At 44.9% G+C, this 14,718-nt stretch overlaps 1 long non-coding RNA gene across 1 annotated transcript; it reads left to right on the top strand.

The window, feature by feature from the left end:
* Nucleotides 1–12,199: 12,199 nt before the first annotated feature.
* On the top strand, nt 12,200–13,708 carry LOC309361632. The gene is made up of 2 exons (XR_014164569.1): nt 12,200–12,411; nt 13,470–13,708. It is a non-coding gene; the product is annotated as an uncharacterized lncRNA (long non-coding RNA).
* Nucleotides 13,709–14,718: the final 1,010 nt, after the last annotated feature.

Here is a 14,718-nt window from a genome sequence, read left to right as displayed (position 1 = left end):
TACTCAATGTTGGCTGAGTAGGTCAGGCGTAGGCAACCTAAGGCCCAGGGACCGGATGCGGCCCAATCGCCTTCTCAATTCGGCCTGCAGACGGTCCGGGAATCAGCGTGTTTTTACATGAGTAGAATGTGTCCTTTTATTTAAAATGCATCTCTGGGTTATTTGTGGGCATAGGAATTCGTTTATTTCTCCCCCCCCCAAAAAAAAAATATAGTCCAGCCCACCACATGGTCTGAGGGATGGTGGACCGGCTCATGGCTGAAAAAGGTTGCTGACCCCTGGAGTGGGTGCCAAGGTGGGGCAGAAAGTAGACTGCCCAACCATAGATAAAGGCAGAACCAATGGCAAACGGATCCATCTAACACTGGTCTTCCCTATCGAGTCCTACAATGGCAGCACTGAGACTGAAGAGGAGGAAGCTGGCAGCCACCCCCACCCTGGACTAGATAAAAATAAGAAGGCCAGTGGGTGGGAGCTGGCTGAGGCTGGCTGAGGTTGATGGGGCAGTACCCCATTGGTCCTAATGACCCAGCCACCGTTGGCAATGGCTAATAATTAAAGGGCAGTTTAATCTTGCTCATATGGTGCATCAAGAAAATTGCTGGCACATTTTCAAAGCTAAGCAGGGTCCAGTATGGTTTCAAACTGGATGAGAGACCATGGGTTGAGATTCTAGCATTGCAGGGGGTTGGACCCTTGGCATCCCTCCCAACTCTATGATTCTATGAACTAATATTCACATGAGTAGGATCCAATGGAGTTTGGCAAGAACACTGTATGTATGTAGTTTTTGTTAGTTATAATAAGTACAAAATGTGTTTTGTACAGCCAAACTACCAAAGTTCTTACTTTAAAAGTGTTTGCCTGGCAAGCTAATTGGTGACAACTTAATCCATGCCCTATCATAACTGTGCTGCTCTGTTGTGCAAAGCATAGCAAAGCAAAGCAAAGCAATGGCCATCTTGCTAGGCTTTGGTAGAGCTTGATAGCTGGAGATGCTTGCCTGATGGGTAGCGCTGGCCAATATTCCTAGAAGCTGTACTACCCAGGACAGGATGGGGTTGTGCAGAGTTGTTAAGGCAGCAGAGAGCATTGTTGGCTGCCCACTCTCCACCTTAGAGCAGATTTATGCCACAAGGTGCCATAGGAAGGCACTGGACATAGTAAAAGATCCATCGCATACTGGTCACTGTCTCTTCGAGCTCCTGCCATCGGGATGGAGATACAGGAAGATGAAGACAAGAACGAGCCGTCTTAAGAACAGCTTCTTCTCCAGAGCGATCTCGGCCCTGAATGGGAAGCCTGGACTTTGAAAGTCATCTAATCTTCCTTGCTGTATTATACTGTATTGTTTTAATTAGGGTTTTTATAGTTGTTTTGATTTTGTGTGGAGTGCCCTACCTGGGTGGATGGAGCAGCCAAGTAATTTCATTGTCCCCGAGAGGGGGCAATGACAATAAAGATATTATTATTATTATTATTATTATTATTATTATTATTATTATTATTATAACCTGGAATGCAGATCATAGCCTACCTTTCAAGCTGCTGGCACTGAACTGAATGTTCTTCTTGTTTATGTATACCCCAGACTAGGTAAAGGTAAAGATAAAGGACCCCTGACAGTTAAGTCCAGTCGCGAACGACTCTGGGGTTGTGGTACTCATCTCACTTTACTGGCTGAGGGAGCTGACGTTTGTCCGCTGACAGTTTTTCAGGGTCAGTTTCAGGTTAAGAACAGACCTCCGGAACAAATTAAGTACGTAACCAGAGGTGCCACTGTATTTGCATTTAACATTTAACTGGGATTGTAGCAGACAGGGAGGGGAAGTTTAAACATTGCTTCTGTTGGTTTGGTTGTGTTGCAAATTCCTCTCCAGAAACTCTTATCTGCATTAGGATGAAATCTCCCATCAGCCTGAAATAGCAGCTGTGGAGGTTCGTCTGAACCACATCAAATTAGGGCAGGGTTAGTTTTTCCCCTCCACATCTACTGTTATTCCAAGAACTATCACACTCCATCAGCTTCTCTCTCTCTGTCTCTGTAATCTAGTTATGGGTTTGTAGGTGCTTTCTTGGGTCCAGTAATTGTTAGAATTTAATCAGGGCTTGTGTGTTAAAATTGCGTGTCAGACTACCAAGTGTCAGAACGTTAACTAGACCCATGTGTATTACTGTGTATTAAGCAGTGTGTTTGGACCCACTCCTAAGCCTCTGGAATTATCGTGCATGGAGGGCTTATGAAGCTGGACAAACTTCCTGAACTGTTTATTAGACACCTCTTTAATCCTAGGGAATCAACATGAGTTAAGTGTTAATTGAGTCAGACTAATTTCCCTTGAGGTAATAGCCTGGGATAAGGATCCATTAGAAACATCAAGGATTAAAGGAGTGGGGTCTCTCCCTATGTTAGAAAAGAATAGAGCTTAGGCTCAGCAAAGTTAGAGTAAACTGCACATAATGTGACCTAGGAAGGCAAGCTGCAGAACAGGGATTCTTCTGTGTCTATGGGAGAAGCTAGAACCACTTGGAATGTGAGTGCTGTGAGCCCCTGCATCGTAGGCTCAGGTTGTATATATGTGTGAATAAACAATATATCATTAAGTCTCTGGTGTCCCTCATTGTCCAACAGAAAACGCAAACCCCAGATAAGCCCCTGGAACTTCCCAGAATCTTGTACTGCTGTGGATATTGGGGTGGCATGTAACAATATAATACACACATTAAATGCAAAGAGACACTCAATGCCTCATCTAGTTTGGAATCAAATAAATACGTAAAATGTTTACTGTGCTCATGTGGGAGAGGTATGTGGGTGTGGGTGTGGATCTGCAGGACAAAACGAGAAGTAGGAGCTCAAAAATCCATTTGGTGAAGGATCCACTGCACAATATCTTATATCACAATATAAGAGCTGAGGCTATGTGTGCATTTAAAAAACAACAACAACAACAACCCCACCGATCAGTTTTCTTTTCATTTTGCTGTCCCCTTTCCCTCACTCACTCCCTGCACTGCTGACACCAGCCTGGCTCTACTCCTCATCCATCTTTCCATGTTATATTTTGAGAAAAAGGATCAAACCATGACAAGAGCATGGTTTAGACACTGCGGTAAAGGACTGATCTCCTTCCTGACAGCTAATGCCATCAGGGACTGTCAAACAGAGTCTTCTATGAAGAGTGCTTCTCCTTTTCTTTTTTTTTTAAGTCGTAAGGAAAGGAATGTACTTAAAAACGAATGTCTCCTGACATCCAGTTATTTTAATGCTTTGTCTGATATCTCCTCCCGTTAAATATTCATTTAGCTATGTTTCTTACACAGTTGTCATTGTTACTTATATTCTGCATTAGATTGAATATTATATTATGCATTTGTATTCTGCTGCCTTGCTGTGCCATGCCTGTACTTGCACCCCCAAAAGGTTAAAAGCAGTTTTTGCAGGTGTGTACCGTAATTTAGTCTTGACAGGGGTAAAAGGGTTAAACATCCCTTCCCCTTTTGTCACGGCTTGACCCCCTCTGGATGCTTTAAATAAATAAAAGGAGATTAAAAGGTCAGAGCATCTCACATGTTATGCTTGATTTGACCCTAAGCCTGGAGACCAACGTCCTTTCAGATGGCGAAATGAACTAATGTAGAGTTGGGTATTGCGGCAGCAGTCTCTGTCACTAAACCTTGCACAGGTTCCATTGGTAAAGGTAAAGGGATCCCTGACCATTAGGTCCAGTTGTGGCTGACTCTGGGGTTGTGGCGCTCATCTCGCTCTATAGGCTGAGGGAGCCGGCGTACAGCTTCCGGGTCATGTGGCCAGCATGACTAAGCCGCTTCTGGCGAACCAGAGCCGCGCATGGAAACACTTCCCACCGGAGTGGTACCTATTTATCTACTTGCACTTTGACGTGCTTTCGAACTGCTAGGTTGGCAGGAGCAGGGACTGAGCAACGGGAGCTCACCCTGTCAAGGGGATTCGAACCACCAACCTTCTGTTCGGCAAGTCCTAGGCTCTGTGGTTTAACCGACAGCACCACCCGCGTCCCTTCATTTAGTGCCTAATGGTAGGATGAAAGGAGAGGCTGGCCAGCAGTGGTAGGCAGAGCCAACAGCAAATGGAGTCAACTAATTCTTCTTTTGCCCAAATCCTCGTCCCTGCTGAGTTCTACAAAAAGATTGCAGAGGAGGAAACTGATTGGCAAGGCTACCAATAGGCTTGTAAATAGGAAGGCAGGTGGGCTTCAAGGAGCTGGGACACTGGCCCCGTTTTTGTCCTAATGGCACCTGCCTTCACTGACACTTTCGTTTCAAAATTTCTGAAATTAGCCCATACACCCAAGCCAAATCCTAGTGTCCACTGCTCCCCAGTGCAATTGCCAGAAAAGGAAAGGAACTGTTCCCTTTGCTGCAACCTCCTGCCCTGAGTTCTACAAAGACAACACTGAGACAAAGGAGGAGGAAGCTTGCAGCTGGGGACACCTCCTGGACAGGTTGTAAGCAGGAAGGCAGGCAGGTGGGGTCTGGCTAAGGGCAGACTGAGGTTGGCGGGGCAGTGACGTGATTTGCCCTAAAAGGCCACCCTCCAGTGCCTCTGAGCATTTCGTGTTGGACAGTCCAGACTGGTGTGCACCACACTAATTGCTCATTGCAGACAACCAGGGTTTTGCCTCACTGCATAGCTCACAAAGTGAAGCAGTGCAAAGGTGCCAGCTATTAATTATCAGCTGAGCACACAAGCCAATCCCAGTTTATGTATGCATATACTGTAGCATCCTGACTTCTGAGCTGGAGCTGAGTTGTTGGTTGCTAAGAGCAGCACCAGCATCCTTGTTCTATACTTATCTTTAGAGCCATGGCTATGCCAGTCTGGCCCACACCTCTGGCCCCTATTTGGCTTGTATTGGCCTCTCTCTTGCCTCTTGGGAACACACTTTTATCTAGGCACCCAGAAAGGAAAGTAGTCCACAGGCAATGGCAATGGCAAGGTGTCATGGACTGGCTGGATACAGAGGAATGATGGGAGGAACCAGCTTGGGAACTCTCAAGGAAATAAGGCTACCATTAGAACCCAGGGATTGGTGGTGGGGCAACAATGAGTGGTCACAGGGGAAAGGATTGGGAAGAGGAGGTGTTGGAAGCTGAAGAGGTAACAGGGCTTAGTGAGCTGGGAGAGTCTGTGGCAGAGAGAAGTCTAGAATCAGAAGCTGGAGCAGGAGGATGGGAAGAGGGACGTTAAGAGGCAGAGATGGGTTAGGCTGGTGAAAAGTCATGGGTGTCTCTCCTTTCCCTGCTGTGACAAGCTCCCTTCCCACCTGGTCACCCACAACCAGAGAGGCATGAAAAGGGCGGAGCAGAGGTTGACTGCACACAGGTGCAGTTTCTGATTGCTTGGGAAAAGCCCTGGAGATGCGAACACTTAGATGGCTGTGAGGAGGCAGAGGCTTCCAGTCTTGGCAACGGATTTCATGGAGTAATAATGAGCTGCTGTGCTCATTAGACCTGACACTCAGAGAAGTCTGTGGAGATCATGTTTTTGCTAATGAAGAGTTAACTCCAACTTTTAATTGTGTGATTACTGACCAGCAGGCTCCTGTGACACAAGGGTATTCAGGAGCGTTTGTGTCCATGGCTCTAGATTGAGGGTGTGCTGGACTATTGCTGAACTGAGGCAGCCTCATGATTGCTATGGATGCCATGAAGTCCCAAGCCAGCCCATTTGAGGCAACTTTGGCATGGATATTGGAGTCCCCCAGCACCGTGTGAGGAAAAGAATCCTTCAGTAGGTTCTGGAGAGGCTAATTGGCAACTTAAATGCCTTAAATTGCATCCCCTCCCCATTCCACTCGTAAAGGACACTAATAGTCCAGTCACTGGCTCTCCATAACATTTGTGCGTTCTAAATCAAGCTGCCAACACACATAAATGGGCAGTTAATTAATTTTGATCTTAACATTAAACTATTACCTCTGCTCAGTCTTCAGGGAGAGACATTAATAACACTGGTTCAGCAGCCTCCTCTGTGCCCAGTGGTGGAAGGAGAGCAGAGTAGCCAGGCACATCTAAAGAAGGTGGAAAGTACCCAGTGTACCATATGAACCGGCTGTGAGATCAAAACCTCAGTTCTCAGAGCCACACCTGATGTTGGAGAAGGTGTGCATTGTGTTCGCATTACTGGCTTTCTGGTGCCTTTAAGCATAGAGATAGTGAGCCGGTGGCCCTCTGGATTTTGCTGGACTACAAATCCCATCATCCCTGACAACTGGCCAAGCTGGAAAGAACTGGTGGGAGTTGGAGTCCCAGCAACATGTGCAGAGAGCAAAACATTCCCCATCCACATTCTGGCAGCTTCTTGGGAAGGAAGCACCTGGGACATCTCCAGGCTGAGGTTACCTCTGAGAAGGAATGGTCAAATACATCAATTTCAGTTTACTGAAATTTCTTATTTTTCCAAGCTACTCCACATCAGTACTCCACATTTCTGCATCAGTTTTTCTTTTTCCAGTTCTTATGAAGATGCCCCAGCATTTTGGTGAAAAGTTCTCCTGCTATGCACAATTTTATATACAATCTGACTGAAATACACATTTTTGCAAAGCAATTTCCCCTAATATAATGCATTTTTTGTAAGTTATGTCCACTAATATGTGCATTGCCATAGTGTATGCATTCTTGTACATTGCACTGCAAGATTTAGGTCAGAATAGATTTTGAAGGATAGCTATGTTTCAATTCATAAAGTCTTTCAGAAAATGAGAATTGGGTAAGTTATCCTTCAAACGCAAACTGAATTGCATTCCCTACCTTCCCCTAAAGAAAGGCAAACACACACACAAGCCTCTAAAACTCACTTACAGATAGTGCCTAACACCACAGAAACTGGCGTTGATATGCCCAGGAACCTCACCAAAACACTGGAGAGGCTGCACCTCCACAGGCACTTACCTCCACATGTGGTGGAAATGTCCCCAAATCCAACTCTTCTGGACAGCAATCATACAAGAAATAAGCAAAATAACTAAACAAGTACTAGAAGTCTCCCCAGTACTGGCCTTACTGGACATCTTCCAAGATAACAATGCCCACTATAAAGCTCTCATAAGCCACCTACTATCAACAGCAAGAAACATCATAGCCAGATACTAGAAGGACCTGTCAGGAATAAACATGGAACACTGATGTCAAGTAGTATGGGAAACAGCTTTACTAGAAAAGCTAACCAGTTGACTGAAACTGACATGGGGAGAAATAGAAGAGGATGCCTTCACTTCAGCATGGCTCCCATTTATCACATACACAGCCCAACAAGACAACAGCAGAAATCCACTGATAGCATATGATTTGATATGGCAGACTCTTGAGAGTCCCATGGACTGCAAGAAGATCAAACCTATCCATTCTTAAGGAAATCAGCCCTGAGTGCTCACTGGAAGGACAGACTGTGAAGCTGAGGCTCCAGTACTTTGGCCACCTCATGAGAAGAGAAGACTCCCTGGAAAAGACCTTGATGTTGGGAAAGATGGAGGGCACAAGGAGAAGGGGGCGACAGAGGACGAGATGGTTGGACGGTGTTCTCGAAGCTACCAGCATGAGTTTGACCAAACTATGGGAGGCAGTGGAAGACAGGAGTGCCTGGCGTGCTCCAGTCCATGGAGTCACGAAGAGTCGGACATGACCAAACGACTAAACAACAACTTAACCCAACAATCCACCCCACGCACAAACAAATCCCACTGCAGCCAGCCAAAGACAATCAACCACACCCCAGGCCACCCCAACCTTTCTCATCACCAAGGAAACATAACAAGCGAATAGAAAGAACACCTACCCAAGTAACGCTGATACAAAAACCCAATGCATACACTAAGTAAAAGAACATAAGCTTTACCACCCAACCCACTCTCTTCTGTACCCTCCCTCTTTTCTCCCCAACCCCATACTGCATATAACACCAATGTCTCACAACAAATGTAACTGATCTGTAGAAAACACAACCTGAAGAAAGAGACAATGCACATGCTTTGAGGAAAATCTTTAATAATTTTTTAAAAATAATAATAATAATACACATTTGAACCTGATCCAGTCACAATGTCCCCCACCCTATCCTCAGAGTCAAGTTTATATTTCATATCAAGCATTTTGCTTTGCCATTTTAAAATTGTAAACCACCTTGGGTCCCTTGGAAGAAAGGCGGTATATGAATATAATATAATAAATAAATAAAAGTTTATCCCAGCTCCGGAATATATGACATCCCTGATGCTATGCTTGGCTAATATGTGTGCAGGATGCTGGGTGCAAATGGTTTGAAAATGTAACTTTCAGGGGGGTCTCTTATATTTGTTTGGGGCCTGGCATACTTTTGACAAAACCCATTTGCTTTGCATTCAGTGCTGTGCAGAGCTCATTAAACCTGGTAAACGATCAGCGCTGGGAAGATAATTAGCACCCAATAATGGAATAAAAATAGATTACAGAAACAATAACATTTTGCAGTTCATCTACCGGAAAAGAGAAAAAGGGGGAGGAAATGAAAATTGCAGTTTTTCTGTTAGGTAAGTCGAGAGCTTGTATAATCTCTCATTACTGAACATTAATGAGGATTGACGGAGTCCTATTCAATTCCAGAGATAACCATCAAATGCTTCTATATTGGGAGGACGGCTCCGCTCCCGCCCCTTCCCCCACCTCCAAGGAAGATCAGGCAGCATTAATACCGACTGAAAAGAGAGAAGGGAGCGAGATAATGCATTTCATTTCTCCAGTTGTCATCGTCGTCAGAGTTGCCTTATGCCTCGCCATCCTCCCTCCACCAGTGAAACAGAAAACGTTCTAGCAAAGGCATAGAACATACATTTCTTCAGGGTGAGCCAGCCAAGAGACATTACCAAGATGTATTTTCCCCTTCTTCTCATCTCAGGATAATCTGTCTGCAACGAGCTTTCATGAAGAACACTCAGATCCAGGGTACAGAAGTTTCAGCTCAGGGACCAAATGCCCACCTCTAGGAGGGATCGGCAAATGTGTCAGTTTCTTTCCCTTCCTTGCACCAGAAACCCACCCATAAAAAGGTGGGCTTTTTACACTGAGGAAAATGGTAAGAGAAATGCACACTGGGAAATATGGGGTAGCAGCTGCCAGATGCAATGCTGTGTAACCTCTGTGCAAACCAATCAAAATGAATGCTCAATGGACAGGTGATCTGGAAGCATTGTTTGGTCATTTTACTGACTCCAGGACCCACCAGAAGATGCCAGGAATTGAACCCAAGACCTTCTGCATATAAAATACGGGCTATACCACTAATCTATTAAGATGAGTTTAAGCAAACGTATGAAAGTATGCTATACTGAGTCAGATCACTTATGCCAATAGTGTCTACACTGGGTGGCAGGAATCTTTTCCAGTCCTACCTGAAGAAGTATAGCTAGGGCTCAAAGAATCTGTCAGTTACAGTTTCTCTTAGTTTCTCATTTTTCCAGTTCTGTTCTCCATATAAGTTTGCATATATGTTTTTTTTAAAGCGCTCATGAAAATTCATCAGCAATTTAGTGACATTTTCCTACTATACAGTTTTATATGCAGTTTTGACTACACTTCTTTTGCAAAGCAATCTTCTCTAATATAATACATTTCTATATATTGTTTTCACGAATATATGCATTTATATGCACACTTTACTCTAGCACATGCATTATTATTTTTTACACTTTCCTTGGCTGGAGAACTGCTTTGCAAAATTCGGGGGCGGGGAGCATTTTGAAAGCTAGCTTATTTTGAAGACTAGTTATTGTTTCAAAAAATGCAGATGCATAAGCTCACCTTTAAATGCAAACTGAATCAAATTTCTTGCCCATCCCTACCCTGCAGGCATCTCTAATCTAAGAGTGGGGAAGTGGCAATGCTCTATCTCATGGGTAGGCAAACTAAGGCCCGGGGGCCAGATCCGGCCCAATAGCCTTCTAAATCTGGCCCACGGATGGTCCGGGGATCAGAGTGCTTTTACATGAGTAGAATGTGTGCTTTTATTTAAATTGCACCTCTGGGTTATTTGTGGGTCTGCCTGGTGTTTTTAAATGAGTAGAATGTGTGCTTTTATTTAAAATGCATCTCTGGGTTATTTGTGGGGCATAGGAATTTGTTCTTTCTTTCTTTTTTCCAAAATATAGTCCGCCCCCCCCCAAGGTCTGAGGGACAGTGGACTGGCATCCTGCTTAAAAAGTTTGTTGACCCCTGTCTGATAAAAGGAATGGATTCTAACCTGCTTAGGAGTCAATATGTTCTGGGACCAAATCACACTTTACATGGTCCAGGCTGTTTGATACATGTTGATATTTGTATGTCAGGAACTAGCCAGCAGTAAATCACATGGCATAGGAGACGTTAACTCTTTATTAGGAAAAAAACACCAGGATGTGCTCAGCAAATCTTCCCAGTAGATCTTGCCTCCTATGAGGCAGTTGCAAAGTCCTCCCACAACTGCCTAAGTCTCTTCCTCTCTGGGGTTTTCTGTAAGCAATCAGAAACTGTGTCTGCACATCGCCAATCTTTCCTCCACCCTTTTCAAGCCTTGCCTAGTTCTGGGAGATCAGGGGGGAAAGGAGCTTGTTGTAGCAGGAGGGGAAAACACCTGTGACTCTTCACCAGCCTGACTCCTCTTGGCCTCCCTCCTCTGATTCTCCTGCTTCTAGACTGCTCTCTACCACAGGCTCCCCCTGCTCACTTAGCCCTGTTCCTTCTTCAGCTTCGGACACGTCCTCTTCCCAATCTTCTCCCTCTGATCACACATGGTTGTCCCACTATCAGTCCCCACGCACTGACCCTTCTTCCCATGGGGTTCCCAGCTGGATCCTCCCATCATTCCTCTGAGTTCAACCAGCCCTTGAACATTGTAGCAGTAAATCCTGTAAATAAAGTGTGAAGCTCCAATGCATTCTATTGATGGAAGATAAGGCTATCAGCTATGCTCTCTCTGTTGTCAGAGGCAGTATGGTTTGAATACCAGTTGCTGGAACTGAAAGTGCAGAGAGTGCTGCTGTGCTCAGGTGCTGATTGAGGGCTCCCAATCAGAAGAGGCATCTGGGAGAAGAGAGCATTGGGTTAGATCTAGAGCCTCTGGCCTGATTTAGCAGGGCTCTTCTAATGATGGCAAAGGAGAAGGCAATGTAAATCTCAGTATGTGCTTAATATGCCCACCAAAATAAAACGGGGCTTAATGAATATGTGTTATTTTGATGGGATCATGTTCTTACGTTTCAACTGTTTTAAAACTGGATTTTCTTTTCTTTTCTTTTTAAAAGAACAAAAATTTCATGCACCAGATGTCGGTTCAACCCCTGAATTAAGTTCTGTCCAATTTTGCACTGTTTGCAAAAATTTCATTCCAAGTCTCAAGAGCAGGAATGGTCGCCTATGAAATATTTGAAAAACATACCCAGCACCATCCAGAGTACATATCTCAAGCTTCAAATTAATATAAAACACTTTGCATTTAAGTGCAATTCAAGATACGTTGTGGCCAAAAAAAGTTTGAATGTTTGATTCCCCCCACCTTAAAAAAAAAAAAAAGTTTGAGTATTGCCATTTTTTCCACAGAGTGGTTTTATGCACTACAGGTCTGAATAAAACTCATAGAATATGCTTTTGTCACTATTTTGAGATATAAAACATAGCCAGTGGACTTTTCCACACTTACCAGATGGGCAGGGTATATAAAAAAAAAATACCATTAAGAGTGGTATAGCTGCTGTTTTTTCCCAGGTTTTCTTTCTGGTACGCTGTCATGTGACATCATATTTATTAATATAATAATCCGGAATAATGTGATTTAAAAATTTTTTTAAAGCAGCTTTTTCTTCTAGCACCAAAAAAATCCAAATTTTGTGAAAGATCTGGAATGGATCCTCAGTGCTTTCATTTGAGTGGCATGTATACAAACACTGTCCTGGTTGGTTTTTTGTTTTTGTTTTTTGTTTTTGATTTGGTGGGTGTGTTTTGGAAACACCTGTTTCATGCTACGTACTTCCCTCTCAGAGGTCTGGGCTGTCAGTTTGCGAGCTCAGTTCAGAGGAGCGAAGTGGCAGACAGAGGCGACGGCAACTAGATCAAAGCACAGTGCTCACGATGCAAGCGTTATCTGCAGACAGAATTACATCACAATAACCAGGTTAGCCATAGCTCGGACAAACACTCTGTTCCTCTTAGAGCACTGGGCATTAAATACAAACAGGGAAAGAAGATATAGAAAGGCTATCGTTGCGTGCATACACATAATGCTGACGTTTACTGGCTGGAGGAATACCTGGGTACCTGAGCGGTGTGCCTACAGCCACAGAACTTTTCTCAGTTCAAACACAAGCAACCACTCGTGTAGGAATCAAAACACAACTCTCTAATAGCCGCTACGTGCGACCACAGGTACAGAGCTACAAATTCCCTCCATAAAATGTTGGCTCAAACGGCAACTACATATGGTACGTCGGGGAAAACCCTTAATCTCCCCCTAAAAACCTGTTTGTGAAATGCGCAAGGTGATTTCGTGAATAGATGACCAGCACCACCTACTGGCCGGTACAGGAATATCCATTCAAACATCCTCTGAGAACCAAACAGTAATGCCAATCTTCCCCCAAAAAGGTTACTCCAGGCTGTTTTTTATAACAAAAGCAGTCAGTGCTGTTCACAAGAGGTTTTGCTGGACAGTGATTGTGGGGGAGGCAGCAGAAGCTGTCAGGGAGGAGGGTGGTCATGATCTCCCCAATCTCCCTGTTTGATTCTTCCTCCTACCTCGATTCCTGTATTGGAGGACAAATGTCTGCAGTGGAAAGTCTGCTGTATTTATTGAGGTTCCCTGCATGAATTAGAACAGTGCACCAAAGAGTGCAGAACTAGTCAGCACATCCCTGTTCTTCCTCTTGCCATGGGATAAGCAATACCTGAAGAGGACGTAATTTTAACTTCATTGGATTGCCAGGCCAGTAAACCTTCGAAACTGAAATATAAGTTTCCCAAGGGGGAAAAAACCTGCAGCAAAATTATAACGTGAAAGTTTAGGGAAACTGATCAGTATGCGATGCGGTATGGGATGTGGGTGGTGCTGTGGTCTAAACCACTGAGCCTCTTGAGCTTGCTGATCAGAAGGTCAGCGGTTTGAATCCCCGCAATGGAGTAAGCTCCTGTTGCTCTGTCCCAGCTCCTGCCAACCTAGGATTTCGAAAGCATGCCAGTGCAAGTAGATAAATAGGTACCACTGTGGCGGGAAGGAAAACGGCATTTCCGTGATCTCTGGTTTCCATCATGGTGTTCCCTTGTGCCAGAAGCAGTTTAGTCATGCTGGCCACATGACCCGGAAAGCTGTCTGTGGACAAACGCTGGCTCCCTCGGCCTGAAAGCGAGATGAGCGCTGCAACCCCATAGTCACCCTTAACTGGACTTAACTGTCCAGGGATCCTTTACCTTTTACCTTTTCCATGCAGAAGCTCCCATTCCTGCCATCTTGAGTCAGAATGAAATATCAGTAGCAACTGCTGAGAAAGGCCTCCTCTTGAAACCCTGCTGAACCACCTGTCAGTCAGAGCTGATGGCATCAGGATGGAAAGAGGCTGATCGGGTTAATGGACACAGAGGTTGATCAAGTAGAAGGTGAATTTCTCTGTATGAAATGTGGGTACCCTGAAATATTACGGTACTTCGAAGATGCAGTTTCCCCCCCTAATTGTGGCATAGGAAGTGCAATCTTCTGTGAGTCTCCACCTCCAGGCATTTCCTTACTGGTGTGATAAGAGTCCTTTCATAACCAGTTATTTGCATGGATGAGCTGGCCGCAGTTACTTCCACATAGGCACTCTGTCTGATGCTACCCTTACAGACAGTGGAAAGAAGAACAAAGGATGCTGCCTTGTCAGAGAAGGTCAATATTGTGTACACTGACTGGCAGCAGCTTCCCAAGGCTTCAGGTCCTACTAGACGGCAACTAGACGGCAACTAGATCAAAGCACTGCTCACGATAGCAAGCGTTATCTGCAGACAGAATTACATCACAATAACACAATACTAGAGATGTCAGGGATAGAACCAAGGACCTTCTGCATGCAAAGCAGGTACTCTGCCAATAGTCAGGTGCCAATCATTTAGACTAGGGGTTGGTGCAGGCCAACTTTGACAACCTGTCCTCTGTGCAGTATTTCCCAAACACCCAACAACCAGTTAAATGTTGGGTGCTTGGGAACTATAGTGCAGCCTGTGGACCACAGGGATCAGCTGTGCAATGGGGTTCCTTGCAGGAAGTCATTGACCATCAACTGTTGATCAGCAGCTTGAACTCACCCCCCTCACCCTGACTTTCCGCTGCATCTCTGCCGTCACATATTGTATCAGTTGAAGGGAAGGTGGGTCGTTGTTTGGAGGAAAGTACATCACGAGCCAAATCAGGACCTGTGCCAGGCCAGATTTGGCCCATGAGCCAAAGGCTCCTCACCCCTGATTTAAGCTTTTAGCGAATCAAAACCAGTTCTCTCACTGGTGCCTGTCTGAGGCTAATGCAAATATTGGCCCATCAGTGTAATGTGCTCCTGTGGTCTCGCTGCCGAAGCGTGTCAGCATTCCTCAAGGGGAGCCCCACGTGGCACACCATGCAGTGCTCCAACTTCTAAATGCGCTCATCGTGCTTTAAAAAAAAAGCCTGTGGGACCCAGGTGCTCACTTGACTTGCATTCAATCACCATA

Source organism: Podarcis melisellensis, assembly GCF_964234715.1.
Source record: "Podarcis melisellensis genome assembly, chromosome: Z".
NCBI classification, from domain to species: Eukaryota; Metazoa; Chordata; class Lepidosauria; order Squamata; family Lacertidae; genus Podarcis; species Podarcis melisellensis.
Note: the sequence above shows the minus strand (reverse complement) of the source record. Positions and strands in the feature narration are given on the sequence as shown.